The sequence below is a fragment of the Oreochromis aureus genome, linkage group 16 (assembly GCF_013358895.1).
Source record: "Oreochromis aureus strain Israel breed Guangdong linkage group 16, ZZ_aureus, whole genome shotgun sequence".
NCBI lineage: Eukaryota > Metazoa > Chordata > Actinopteri > Cichliformes > Cichlidae > Oreochromis > Oreochromis aureus.
In genome coordinates this window covers 6,065,606-6,079,412 of record NC_052957.1, presented here as the reverse complement: position 1 = coordinate 6,079,412, position 13,807 = coordinate 6,065,606, and positions in this window count along the sequence as shown.

Genomic DNA, 13,807 nt, shown 5'->3' with positions numbered 1-13,807 from the left:
GCTCATAAAGCTGCAAAAACACTGTATGACAATGTTCAGCAGGTGTGCATTTAAGGGGGGGGGTGGTGGTGTCACGGGTCACCAGTAAACACATAACGTTAAATGGACCAATGAAAATGCCACTGCAAGAGATAAATCATGCACGACAGGCCTGTAGCAGCAGCCTGGATATGCAGTTAAGCGCTAACTAGAATAGAAGTAACAGACACAAAACTTAAAAACTGACAGCTGCTAATCATTTTCCACCGACGGTTAAAACTTCAGACTCATGCTAATGTAAAGCCTCTCATTAGGCTGCCCTTGAACTGGGACCTGCGCTCAGGATGACAACAAACCCAATGTTATTCAAAGTCCATAATCAGTGCATATTGAGGTCTTAAAGGTTAATATGACCAAATTAGTGAGCTAATAGCTTCTTCCATTGCCTGAGGACAGTTGGTGTGTTGTAAGCAAGTGGTTTTTCCTTTTAGAAGTCAAAAAATAAAGCATTAGAGAAAGTATTAAGCATTTACCGTTTAGAAGAAAAATAACAAATCATCCACCCGGGGGGAAAAGCTGTAAAACTGTAGATCCACTAATGTCCATAGATATTAGAACAGGGGTCTCCAGCTCTAGTCCTCGAGAGCTACTGTCCTGCAGCTTTTAGATGCGTCCTTGTTCCAACACACCTGAATCAAATGAATTGCTTGTTACCAGGCCTTTGCCAAACGTCATGGCATGCTGAAGAGGTAATTCAGCCATTTGATTCAGCTGTGTTGGAGTAGGGACAGTAGCTCTCGAGAACTGGAGTTGGAGACCCTGTGTTAGAGTATTTGTTGTGGAGCTTTGGGCTAGCTGTCAATGTTTCTAGCGTGTTCTTCCAGCCACACACCCATCCATTTTCTTCTGCTCATCTAGTTCGCAGGCACTTGAGCCTATCTCTCCAACATGTTCTTTATGATGGCGGAATAATGTATGTAGTAATACTATGGAAAAGTAGGATAAAGCATTGCTTAATAAAGTTTTCCTTTCTATGTTGACCATCATATCATCTATCACGTTAAGAATTTAAAAGTCTTGTATGTACATGTCAAATATGGATCACATTTAAACAAATCGCAATCATTTTCACAAAACTTGTCAGCTCTCCAGGAGCTAAACGTTTCTAATAAAGTAGCATCTACAGTCACAGTTGAGCCTCACTCTGCTCACAGAAACAGATGTTCTACAGGTTACCCTGCTCTGAAAGACTTCTATTGTTGGGAACTAAAACAGAACAAGTGTCCACAGCAGGTCAAGGGTCAGGATGGGCAGGAGGCACCGGGTTTCATAAGTCTTGACCTTTTAAATGAGTGCAATGTGACACAATGTGTGGGTCTGCAGTCAAATGCTGAAAGCAGGTCCACATGTTGAACACCCCATGACCCACACACCACAAACCAGCGCTTTCTGTTACTGCATGCCGTGTGGTGACTGAGACTGCTAGGATAACAACCCCCTGAGGCTGCTGGATAACTATGGGACCTAATCAAGCAAACCTGGACCTTAGCGTTGTTGGTCATTACTGTCATTTGATTTATAAAGAAAAAACACAAAGATTTACTTCTGTCATTACCTCTGCAAGGAGATCTTTTTCTGATTGTTTATTAGCAGGATAAGTCACAAAACGTGTAGTATGGATTTGCACATAACTAACTTAAATTTATAATACTGCATTGAATCCCAACAATGTTGTTTGCATTTATACTTGAGCACTAGTGCATCTGCATTGTTGTACCATCAATAGGTGTTCCTGTTAAATTTAAAACTAATACATTCTGAACAGTTACTTTTACTAAATGCAAGTGATAGACAAGACCTCGGAACTGGACCGAACACAAATCAACCTAAACTGGTAGAATAGTGTTCAGTCAGACCCATCAGTTGTTGTCTGTATTACTTTGACATGTGGTAAGGTGCGCATCAAGCTACAGCACAGGCTAGGAGCCAGGAATTTTTTGGAAGGATTCATTACCTGAGGGGGAAATCTGACAATCTGCATCACATCCCCACAAATACTATCACATTATTTAGCGTGTAGGGATTAGAACCTAAACGCAGGTTGAAGGATCAAAAGTTCAGAATTTAACAAAGCCTCATGTGGGGAACCAGGAAAAGTTAGGAATATGCGGTGGGAATTAAACACAAATTAGAAACTGGATCTATATAAACACTACTTTCGGCAGTTCCCTTGTCACAAGGGGTCACAACAGCAGGTAAGTATACATGTTTGATTTGGCAAACACACCAGGCACCCATCCTGACACAACCCAAAGGGATTTCTGTTTTCTGCTGAAATCGAACCAGCAGGCTTTCATTTGTTAAGCAAATGTGTAACCCAGTTCACTATGGAAACTGAAGCTATAGAAAGACTGAGAATTCACAGTGACAGCTAGAATAGTAAATCAAATAAACAGACATTCACAACTCTATGAAAACTAAACAGGACCCAGAGCTTCAATAATGATAAGACTCAAAGAAAGCAATGAAATCATGAACAAAAACATGGGATCACAAAACACAAATGGAAGACTTGAAATATTATTAAAATATTAAAAGTAATCAAGTTCACTTTGAGAATAATTAAGAAATCAAAACAGAGGTCCAGTATTCACACATACTAAACCATAACTAGAACTCCAATGCCACAAGAAATATTACTAAAGGTTACTAGGACAATTACAAATCTAAACCTGTATCCAAACCTCAGCTTAACTCTATTTAAATAATAAAGCACTAGAGCATCTGTGAGACTGGACTGAAAGCTGCTGAAAAAAGCAATAACTCAAAGCAATTCAAAACCCAGACAAGACACTATCCCAGCTGTCACTGGGCAAGAGGCACAGTGCACCCTTGACAGGTCATTTTCATGTCAGTTGTTAAATTAAATGAAAATCTCTCCCATGAGAGATGAAACATCTTCAAGAAACTTACAGAAGTCCAGTCACTGTAATTCCAAGCACCTTAGACAAGTCTGAAATAAGAAAAACTGGGACACGTAATCCAGAAATCCTTCTAGATCCGGGGTCTCAATTCCTGCCTGTTGTGGAGGGAATATTGAGCCTTGGGGGAAGGATGCAGTTTTGGAATGGTCTTGTTAAGTTGGCAGTGGGAGGTGAGTATTTTACCATCCATACACATCAATTCATAAATCATTTGTGTAATTTGACAAGCAACTGAGTTACCGAGCTCTACAACACTGTCCTGCAATTAAAGAAAATTTCATGAAGGAGCTGGTCTGCTTTTTACCTGCACCTAATATCTTTCTGTTAGAGCCACCGCTTTGCCTTTCATCCTAGTGAAAATGCTTCATTGTTGAAATTACTGTATATATTTACCCCAATTGCAATTCCTATGTCTGAGAGCACAGAAAACCTTTCTAACATGTGTTCATTAAGGTGAAATAATATTTACCACTAATTAGGGACTCCAGGATGACGTGTGACAAATGCTTTGTGACATAACGATTGTGCGGGTTTAAAGCTGAAGCAGAGCAGATGCTCTGTGGAGAGTCCAAAATAGCCCCACCACACTGGAGGTTTTTCTGACTTAATAATGTCAACACCAGAGCTCTCAAAAAACCAGATGGAGCCACTTTATTTGTTGGACTGATTGCACCTACTCGAGTTTATCTCCAGCCGTTCACATGGCGGACACAGTATATGAAGGGAGAGATGTCTGGTCCAGTCAATGCTGTAATTTATGAAGTGCTTTTAAAGGCCAGGATTGCCACAAGGTTCTGTGTAACAAAGCACATAAATGCATGATAACAACATCAGAGAACACTGCATAAATTTTAACATATGAGTCTCCCCTCCTCTCGTCTCTGAGTGGAAACATGTGAAAGAATAAATAGTAAGGTGACGAAGTTTGTTTCAACCAGGATGACGACTGGAACCATTTAAACCTACTTAGCATTTTTCCCCCTTCTTTTCTTTATTAAATTTCTTATTTTTATTTGTTTAGTTTTTCCTCACTAATAAATCCGGGAATCTCTCTATGTGTGTCTTACCATCTGTTTTTCATCTACCTCAAAAGCCTAGTTCAAACCTGGTGAGTATATTGCTAGGCCCTTAAGTGCACTCTCGAGATCATTTGGATGGGGTGGTCTCATTTTTGGGGTCTTCTCCCAGCTGCTTGGCAGTCACTGGGCAAAGCCTGTTAATGATTTTGTGACTTCAGAGATGATTTCACACGTCTATATGATGTCAATAATCTCACCAGTTCAGAAAACAGTGTTTGTTGTAGAAACAAACCTCCACTGACTGACATCCACCTTTGCATGATTAATGTAAAAATTTTCCATCCATCCATCCATCGTCTGTGATAGACTAGAGCCAGTAACCATCGTCTGCTTTAAAGATAATGTATTTAGAGTGCAAGGGGACAACACATTTGGAACAACACTACGGCAAGGTCCATCACCAAAACTCCTCTTATATTAACAACTAAACAATATTAACAACAATTAACAACTAACAACTAAAAGACTGTCATCCATTTCTAAATAACACTATCTATTGTAATATATATATATATATATATATATATATATATATATATATATATATATATATATATAATCATTTATTGTGAATTAAATTAAGGAAATTGTCTCATTCTGGGTTTGCAATTGTAAAATGGATATTGATCCAGCCCTTCTGCTGAGGGAAAATATCAGGATCCTTATTTGCAAACTGCTCCAGTATATTCATCAGGAAGTTCACATTGTTTTGATTTACTGTTTGGCGCTTCTAAAAAAACAAATTCCAGCAGCAATCAAAAATAACTGAGAGCAGCAAAAGAGTGCCAGATTTTTAAAGTAGCATTGCAGTAAACAGTTCCTTTCACATCATCGCACAATTTCCAAGATATTATCCTTTGAGCGGTTGTTGTCCTGAGACCTACATTTGTACTTGATGTGATACAGCTGGGACACAAACATTCATTTACTGTATTGGACCAATGATGAAATAGAGTGGTAGCTTTGACTAACACTATTTATATAGTCTGAATAGCTAAGGGGTTGCTATTGCCTAAATGTTGCCCATATTGCAAAAGTCTATTTTTAAATCACAGGAGTGATCACACAAACATTCACACAAATCACATTTACCACATAGACAGACGGTTTTTAAAGAAAGGGAATAATGCCTCATGAAAAGAGTTGTTTGTTTGTTTGTTTTTTAAAGTCAACCTCACGCCAAAGTTGCAGCACAACTTTGTTGCTGTCCGACTCCAGTCTCTACGTTATTCCTTCCCAGCTTAATCTTCATGGAGCCTACCACTGGACCAGATACAAAAGGGATGAGTGAAAAGAGAATAAAATAACAGCAGAAAATTGTTAGAGAATAAATTGGTTCTTCCTGGTGTACACCTTAAATATAAGTGTGTCATGAGTATGTACTGTGCATACATGAAATTTCCTGTTCTATTTTCCTTACTGCTCATTGATAGTAAAGGAACAGTGAGGAGACGACCCTTTAAAGCAGGGGTGTCCAACTCCAGGCCTCGAGGGCTGGTGTCCTGCAGGTTTTAGATCTCACCCTGGGTCAACACACCTGAATCAAATGTTTAGTTCATTACCAGGCCTCTGGAGAACTTCAAGACATGTTGAGGAGGTCATTTAGCCATTAAAATCAGCTGTGTTGGATCAAGGACACATCGAAAACATGCAGGACACCGGCCCTTGAGGCCTGGAGTTGAACACCTCTGCTTAAAGCATCATATGTGACAGGTTTCTTTTAACAAAAATGTCAGATTGGCAAGGACAGCAAGAAAATTCTTGAATTACTTTTCCATCCATCCATCCATTTTAGAGTCTTCGCGGTGCTTAGCCTATGCCACTTGTCACAGAGTGAGACTTGGGTCTGGACTGGTTGGCTGTTCGTCGCAGCTCCTTCCAATACCACCAGAACTTCAGGTTTTGTCTGCAGACTCTAAATCGGTTTGATATTTAGTTGATAAGAAAACCAAAGGTTTTGAAAGTCATCTGCTCAGTTGCTGGTGAATCAAAAACACCAGCCTGAAACACCAGCACGGAAAAGAATAACTCCCTGAATGTAAAACCAAAGAAATCCAGCCGCACCTAAGATTAACCTTATCTACTGTCACTTCCCCTCCCCCTCCATAACAGCAAATGATTCCCCGCAAGCAAAGATAATAATGATACACTGAACTGAACTGAGCAGTAGATGAATGAGTGGGAAGATCTCAAAGGTCAGGAAATATAACAACAAAACCAGAAGTCTCACACGTGACATGATGAGCTTATTTTGCTGACAGCAAAATCCAAACTGATGTGTGATATCTTGGCAGCATGATCGAAAGCCAATAAGTTCATCGTGCCTTAATTATTGCGTGAGGAAGACGATGTTCCAGTAGAGGAGGAATGCTGAACTCCTCACAGAAGTCAGTTATGCTTCGTATTAAGTTTTTAAGAAACGTAATCCATTGGATGGTTTCTGCCTAAACAAACATTCTGGCTGGATCTGCTTACATCGAATCAAAGTCAAGGCCAAACCCTTCAGAATCACATAATACATCTCCTTTTTCTGTCTCTCTCTTTCTGTCATCACCGACTTTGTGCTGTCACTTTTATGGTATGCATCTCACTGTGTCAATTTCACACCCACATTTTGATTACTAAAGCCAAGATACAACTAAGGTCATATTAATTCATGACACGTCACAGAGGCCACAAGCAAAAGACATGCAAAGCTTCATCCTGTACAAAAAAAAATAAACCACTTCCAGGTACAAGGTTCCAACATACATCGAAGATTTCCTTCTCCTTTTTTAAAAAAAAAGCATTTGGCTCTGTGCTGCCAGAGGCTTCCTTGTAAGCTGGGTTTGAAAATGAATGCCTTTATGTTTTGGTTTGGACCCACTGAATAATTTACTATGTAATTACATACTCTGCAAAAGCCTCCGAGTCCACTTGGGCCCGTTTGGGATTCTCTGTAGCGTTGCAGTCACAACCAGAGCCTTGACCAAATCAAAATTCAAACCCACTCTCTAATCAAAAAACCTGGAAAACTCACATCCAGAGGCTAAGTTTTATGTCTGCAGTTTGCTAAATACCCTTACACCAACAATTGGGATGTAATTTCTGATTTGCAGCTCAGCCAACCCTTTTTTTCCCTTTTCATTTGAGCCAGTGCAAAACAGCACAGTGCAAAACATGTCCCGTCATTACAGTTGGCTGCAGCTTACTGAGTAAAATCACAATACACTGCATGCAGCATGCGATGGGAAGCCCCGGGAAGACTCAAAAATATGATAACATGATAAACAACTGTCACACAGATGATTATTTAGGTTGAAGAAAACAAAGAATAACAGATTAAAGCTCAGGCAACGGCCACGATCTGTCAGCAGTGTTGAGAAACACACTTTTAAAGGTACTTAAAGAGAAATCTGTTTCATTACATCATTACCTACTGACAAACACACAAGCTTAGACAGGCTCATTATATATCCAATACATGTGTAACCTCCTGTACCTTTGAGTGTCTTGACTTTACCTCAGTGAAATGCAAGTAGCTAACGCCAAACTAGCTAGTTTCCCTCAGCTTTAGCCTAACTAAAAGCTAGCCATAAAGAGCTGTAGCATGGGCATCATACACCTCATCAATGGGCTCCCCATCAGCATCGTATAGTTATGATTAACTCAAAGGGCTTCTTAAAAACATAAACCACAACAAGCTTGTTAATTAATAGTTGTGACTGGCTCACTTTTGAAGCCAGCCATATGTGGCCATTAGAATAACTGAGAGCTTTTGCCTCTTCCACATTGGCTCCATTTTAAAGCTGTGGGGATTGCTCCTTGTTTGATAGCACAATTCTTCTTAATAACAGCCTGGCTACAGTATGTGAGCATTCATTCAGTCATCCATTCATTTCCCAAACAACTTTTCCAAGGATTGAGCTTATCTGACAAGCATACACCAGGTTAAACTAACATGCATATTTTTGGACTGTGGGGGGAAACCAGAGCTTTGAACAGCAGGTTCAAATTAAAACTGCACCGATTTGATTCTGTTCCAATACCTGGGTTAATAAACAAAACAGATTTGCTAAAAAATGTCTTATCTATGGTCTGTCTTTCATATTAGCAATCAATCTGCACAGTTTACACTTTTAAACAGATATGGCTTGTCATAATCATGTAGTAGAATGATATATTTCACCAGTGGGAGATTACATCACCTCAGATAATTGTTAAGGAAGCATTTATCTTTAGCTCGTCTTTGCAGTTGATCTGTGAAGTGACTGCAGAGTGATGTGTTTTATGTCCTGCTCATACGTTTACTTGAATCTCAGAGCTCCCATGGTCCCAGTCAAAGTGTTGTTTATGTCATATAAATGACTAAAATTAGTACACTTTTTCATTTTCAGCCCAAATCTGCATACAATTAAGTATTTAGACATTGATATCATATTTTTATCATATTTGATACATACAGTTTTTTGTGAGTTTTTGAGACTTCTTTATCCTCAGTGTTACCTAGATAAACTGCACAACACATTTTAAAGCCATTTTTTTTTAAATGCCAGATTTAGCAAATACAATACAAGTTACACGTCATTTATAGAAATTGAAATTTATTTTTTTTAAACAAATCTTTCAGGTGGTTCAATAAACTCTCCATTTTCAAAAAAATTTATTTTTATAGCAATTACTCCATGGTTCAGGCTTTAAAGGGTCAAATATGTGTCTAAATATGTTGCAGAATAGTAATTCAGAACAAAATAAACTTCCAGGTTCATGTGCACCACCACTTGAAATGCTAGCAAGATTTTGTAATATTCTGATTTCTTGTTGACCAGCCTGTTTGACCACATTGGAAAAATCCTAGAAATGCCAGTCCTGTGTCCCCAGATGTGTAATAATTCATGGAAATACAGCCAATGCATGTGTATTTTAAATAACTTCCATACCTGTGTATTACTGCTCCAGGTTAACACATCTGGATGCATGTTTTTTTTCCCTTAATAAAACAGACTGGAGGTTTCTCTCACTGAAACACTTACCTTGTAAAACCTGGTTTTGTGATTGATTTGTCAGCAACTATATAACTATATTAACATAAGTGACCTTTTGTTTGCAGGTCAGACATTTGGAAAGGTTAGCACTTAGTTGTAATTTATCCTGAACCCTGTGTGCTTCACTGGAGTCGTGGCTGACATGGAGCTCCCAGGGCTTACCTCCTCCTCCCATGTGCAAGAGCAAAGATTAACTCAGCAGCTGCATACTGATTTTATTTTAACTCTCTGTATAAATGACTTGCCACAGTTGTGAGAACACAAACTTACAGGGATACAGGAAATTACCGTTGCATATTCACTACTTAAACTCTACTGACCACTAATTGATCAGTTGTCACAAACTCAGCAGCTTTATTCAGACCTAAAAAGATTAAATTTATGTTTCAGTCAAGACCCAAACAATCTGTATCTGAAGTTCTTCATTCAGTATACCCATTCAACTGTTCATTAGCTATCTAATGAGTCAATCACATGGCAGCAGTTCAGTGCATTTAGGTTAATACGACCTGCCAAAGTTCAAATTGAACATCGGAATGGGGAAGAAAAGTGATCTAAGGGACTTATAAACATTGCTGGTGCAAGATAGGCTGCTCTGTGTATTTCAGAAACTGCTGATCTGCAGGGATTTTCCCATACAACCATCTCTAGGGTTTACAGAGGATGGTCTGAAAATGAGAAGCTACCAGTGAGCAGCAGGTCTCGGGGTGAAAATGCTTTGTTGATGTCAGAGGTCAGAAGAGAATGGGCAACACTGCTTCAAGCTTAGAGGAAGCCCCGGGTAATTCAAATAACCACTTGTTACAGCCAAAGTATGCAGAAGAGCATCTCTGAATGCAGAGTATGTTGACGTTTGAAGCAGAAGACCACACTGGATGCCACTCCTGTCAGCTAAGAACAGAAAACTGAGGGTACAATTCACATGAGCTCACCAACAGTGGACAAGAAAAGATAAAAAACATTGCCTGTTCTGATTGTGTTTGTTTTCTTCTGTAAAATTTGGATGGCAGGATCAAGATTTAGTGTAAAAAGATGAGCATGGATCCATTCTGCCTTGTATAATAGCTCAAACTTTGGGTTCCGTAGTACTAACTCAACACAGCCTACCTGAGTTTGTTGCTGAGCGTGTCCATGCCTTTATGACCACAGTGTACTTCTGATGGCTGCTTCCAGGAGGATAATGTTACATGTCACACAGCTCAGATCATTTTGTGCTAATTTTCTGAACATGACAGTCAGGTCACCTCCTCAAATGACCTCCACAGTCACCAGGTTTCAATCCAACAGAGTACATTGAAGTAATGGGAGATTCACATCACGGATGTACAGCCGACAACTGTGTGATGCGGTCGTGTCAGAAACAAATATCTGAGTAATGTTTTCAGTATCTTGTTGAACCTGTTGTTCTGAAGGTAAAACATGGGTCCAGCCCAGCACCATCAAGCTATACCTAATAAAGTATACAGCATGCCTTTGCACTGACTGGCTTTACATTACAACATACATAGTTAAAATTTTTATTCATTGTATATAGAACTTTATTTGTCATACACACACATTGGTGGATGCTTCAGGGGTGACTTGGGGTTCAGTATCTTCCCCAAGAACCAAACTGGTAGCATTGTTACTAATCTGAATGCTGGTGGTTTGATCCACAGCTACTTCTTTGCAGCATGAAGTATCTGTGGTTAAAGCACGAGACCCCAGATCGCCTGTGATGCATCTGTCAGTGTGTTTATATGAGTATATTATATCACATCACCATTTAGCGCATTGCACGCTAATCTGCACCAAAGAGCCACGAGTATGAATGTAGGCTCTTCTTTTGCCTAAATGTTCTCAAATGTTATGCTTATGATATCTGATCTCAGGTTTGCTTATTTTTCTATCCAACTCACTATCCGGCTCAAACTCATCACAATCATAACTCATCTCGCACACACTGAGCCTGGCACAACATGCTAGTATGTTAATGTGCTTGATGTGGTCTCCAGCTGGATCCTGGCAGTGAGAACCAGCCTCTGCCAACATGTCTTCTAACATCCAAAATGCCATTCATACCCAAAGGTTGGCACATACCTGAGCTGCTCAATATCAGGTCTTTTACCCAGAGCTGTTGGCGAGGCCTGGATGAAAGTATTAGGCATTAGATTTATCCCCTGAAATGAATGACAGACACTTAGCTTGCTTGGGAAAGTTTTCTTTTTCCCTAGACTGTTGGTTTTACATTCATTAGATTGACATTTTTATATAAATCCAATTCACTGCTTATACACCATTTCCACCCTGACATTTGCTGTTAGCTATTCTAATAAAACACACCTCTGTTCCATAGTGCAGTGAACTGTAATGTCAGTCTGTGAGTTTGAAATCTTTATCTTTAGCTCTTCAGCTTTGCACTGCTCAAACACTGATGATGGATGTGCCTTTTTTGTTTTATTCTGTATGTAGCTGTTTGTGCTCTTGCTTGAAATGTTGCCAGTGAAGGAATTCCATTTAATTTATAGCCGAGGCATTTTTAATGTTTATCTTAGTCTGAGACATTCTTCATGAGAGCATTGGCTAAATACGGACTAACTAAAGTGTCTGAAAGTGTTTAAAGGATACTCGAGGAGTACTTGATGTAAAAAAAATTTAAATATTTGTAAGCGTGATTAGTCACTTTTGACCTGGCCTGCTGCCTTCATGCAAACACACATCTTCACGTACACGTATCAACAAAGACAAACATCTTTTGTGAGGTCGGTTGCATAAGATGCCCTGTCAGTTAAAAGTACGAGGAATATGATAGGGAATATGCAGGTGGCAATGAGAAATGCATTCTTAAGTAAATCATCCTAGGGGTCGAAGGGGAGGAACAGCAGGGAGGAGAAACCACAAATTCATTACCTTTTAACAAAGCCCAGATTAGCCATTTCCAGCAAATGGTTTGGCACGAGACCAGTCCTCAAAGCAGGATCGTCTCACCGTGTTCGTACACTCCTCGTCTCCGAGCCTCTCTAAATGGGTTTTGTTTTGGAAATGCTGTAGGCCAACCATACATTAATAGACTATAAAAAGAGTACCACTTGTGTAGGGTTTTACGCCGCCAGCTTATCTCGATCTGCAGAGTTTCCATCACAGCGCTCAGATAAGCCTTCGCACCGACTCATGTTACAGGATCATGCAGGTCTTCTCATGGTCACATCCAGGCGTTTCGATGTTAATGGAAACCTGCGGGGCGATCATCGTCCCAAAGTTCACCGTGCTGTTGACAATGCCACTATAGCAACACAGTCAACTATGGGGAGATGCGATCCAAGGGGGGCGCGAGCTGAATATTTCTCACTATTTGGTGAATTAAAAGCTTTGTCCACACTTCCAGTGAGCGGATGCTTTTAGAAAAATAAACCACATTGCTAAGATTTATTTGCGTGTTTCTTTCATTGAGCCAATGGATATATACAGCTAAAACCACCAGCTTTTCTTTCCAGTCATCTACCAAATGGTTTTAAATGCTTCAAGGCCGATATTGATATCAGTGTTTTGGTATTGGAGCTGTCAATAGCTCATATTTTGCGCTGACATTCAATATGGTTCATTAAAATTTGACCAAAGTCAGGCACCAAAATGTCAATATTTTTTTTATTCCTGACAGAGAAGAAAAGACTGGAGCAGCATTCATGGGTAATAAGATATTAAAGTGTTCCAGACAACTGAAGCCCAGACAAATGGAATAAATAGGTTTAGTGGCTCCCTGTAGCATAAGAATCCATTGCTTTCCTAAAAAATAAACCCAACCTTCTCCATTATTCCTTAAATCAAAGTTCCTAATGAGCTCAGCAAAATGGAAAGCTCTCTTCGTCCCTGCATCCTTGTGTCTTTTTCCTTTTTTTCTACAGATTTTTGACTCAACGGCCTCCAATTTTATTCTGGAGTTTAAATGACACAGTGCAGACGGGACGTTTGAAATGCTGACAATGCTAACAGGTTAATTCCTGGAGCCACGCTGTCTGGTCTCAACAGATATACACAACAACACCTTTCTGTATGTCCTTGGAAGTGGAACTGTTTGTGTGCACTAGAGTGTTTGTGTATCGCGCGCTCCTCGCGTGTATATGTAAAGTGCCGACTTGATGAAGTGGAAGAGGAAAAATTACGAGCTGCGTTCTCTGCTGTTCGTTATTTTCCATCTAAGGGGAACGCAAAGACATAAAACACAAATACACCTGCCCACACAAAGACTCACGCACACACGCCGTCTACAGCATATCCAGAGCGACTTGAGCACATAAACATAAAATTGGAGCACATGTGCATACGCACACTATTAGACATACATAAACTCACAGAAGCAGAAGCAAGATTTGATATGTACACTGTGTGCACGTACGCTACAAGAGCTGAACGTGGCACATAGTGCTGACAATGACAGTACTTTATATATAAGCACCATGTAGATTAAGCCAATTGGCATGAAAAGCTGAATAACTTTATACCTTATGTAATGTAGATAGAAAGTCCCCAAAAAGTTTCCTTTTCTTTTACTGTCATTGTTTGAAAGTTAGTCAAAGGATTTCATGTGCAAAAACCATTAAACCATTGTACAAAGTGCCATAACTGTGCTGTGGTTACAGTACACAATTTGAAAAACTGTAACTGATACGTTGTAAACTTTGTTACAGCTCAGCTGATCCAAAAATTGCGCACATCAAAACATGTTTACCGGTCTGTGGCAGACACGTCCGCATGTGTCTAACAA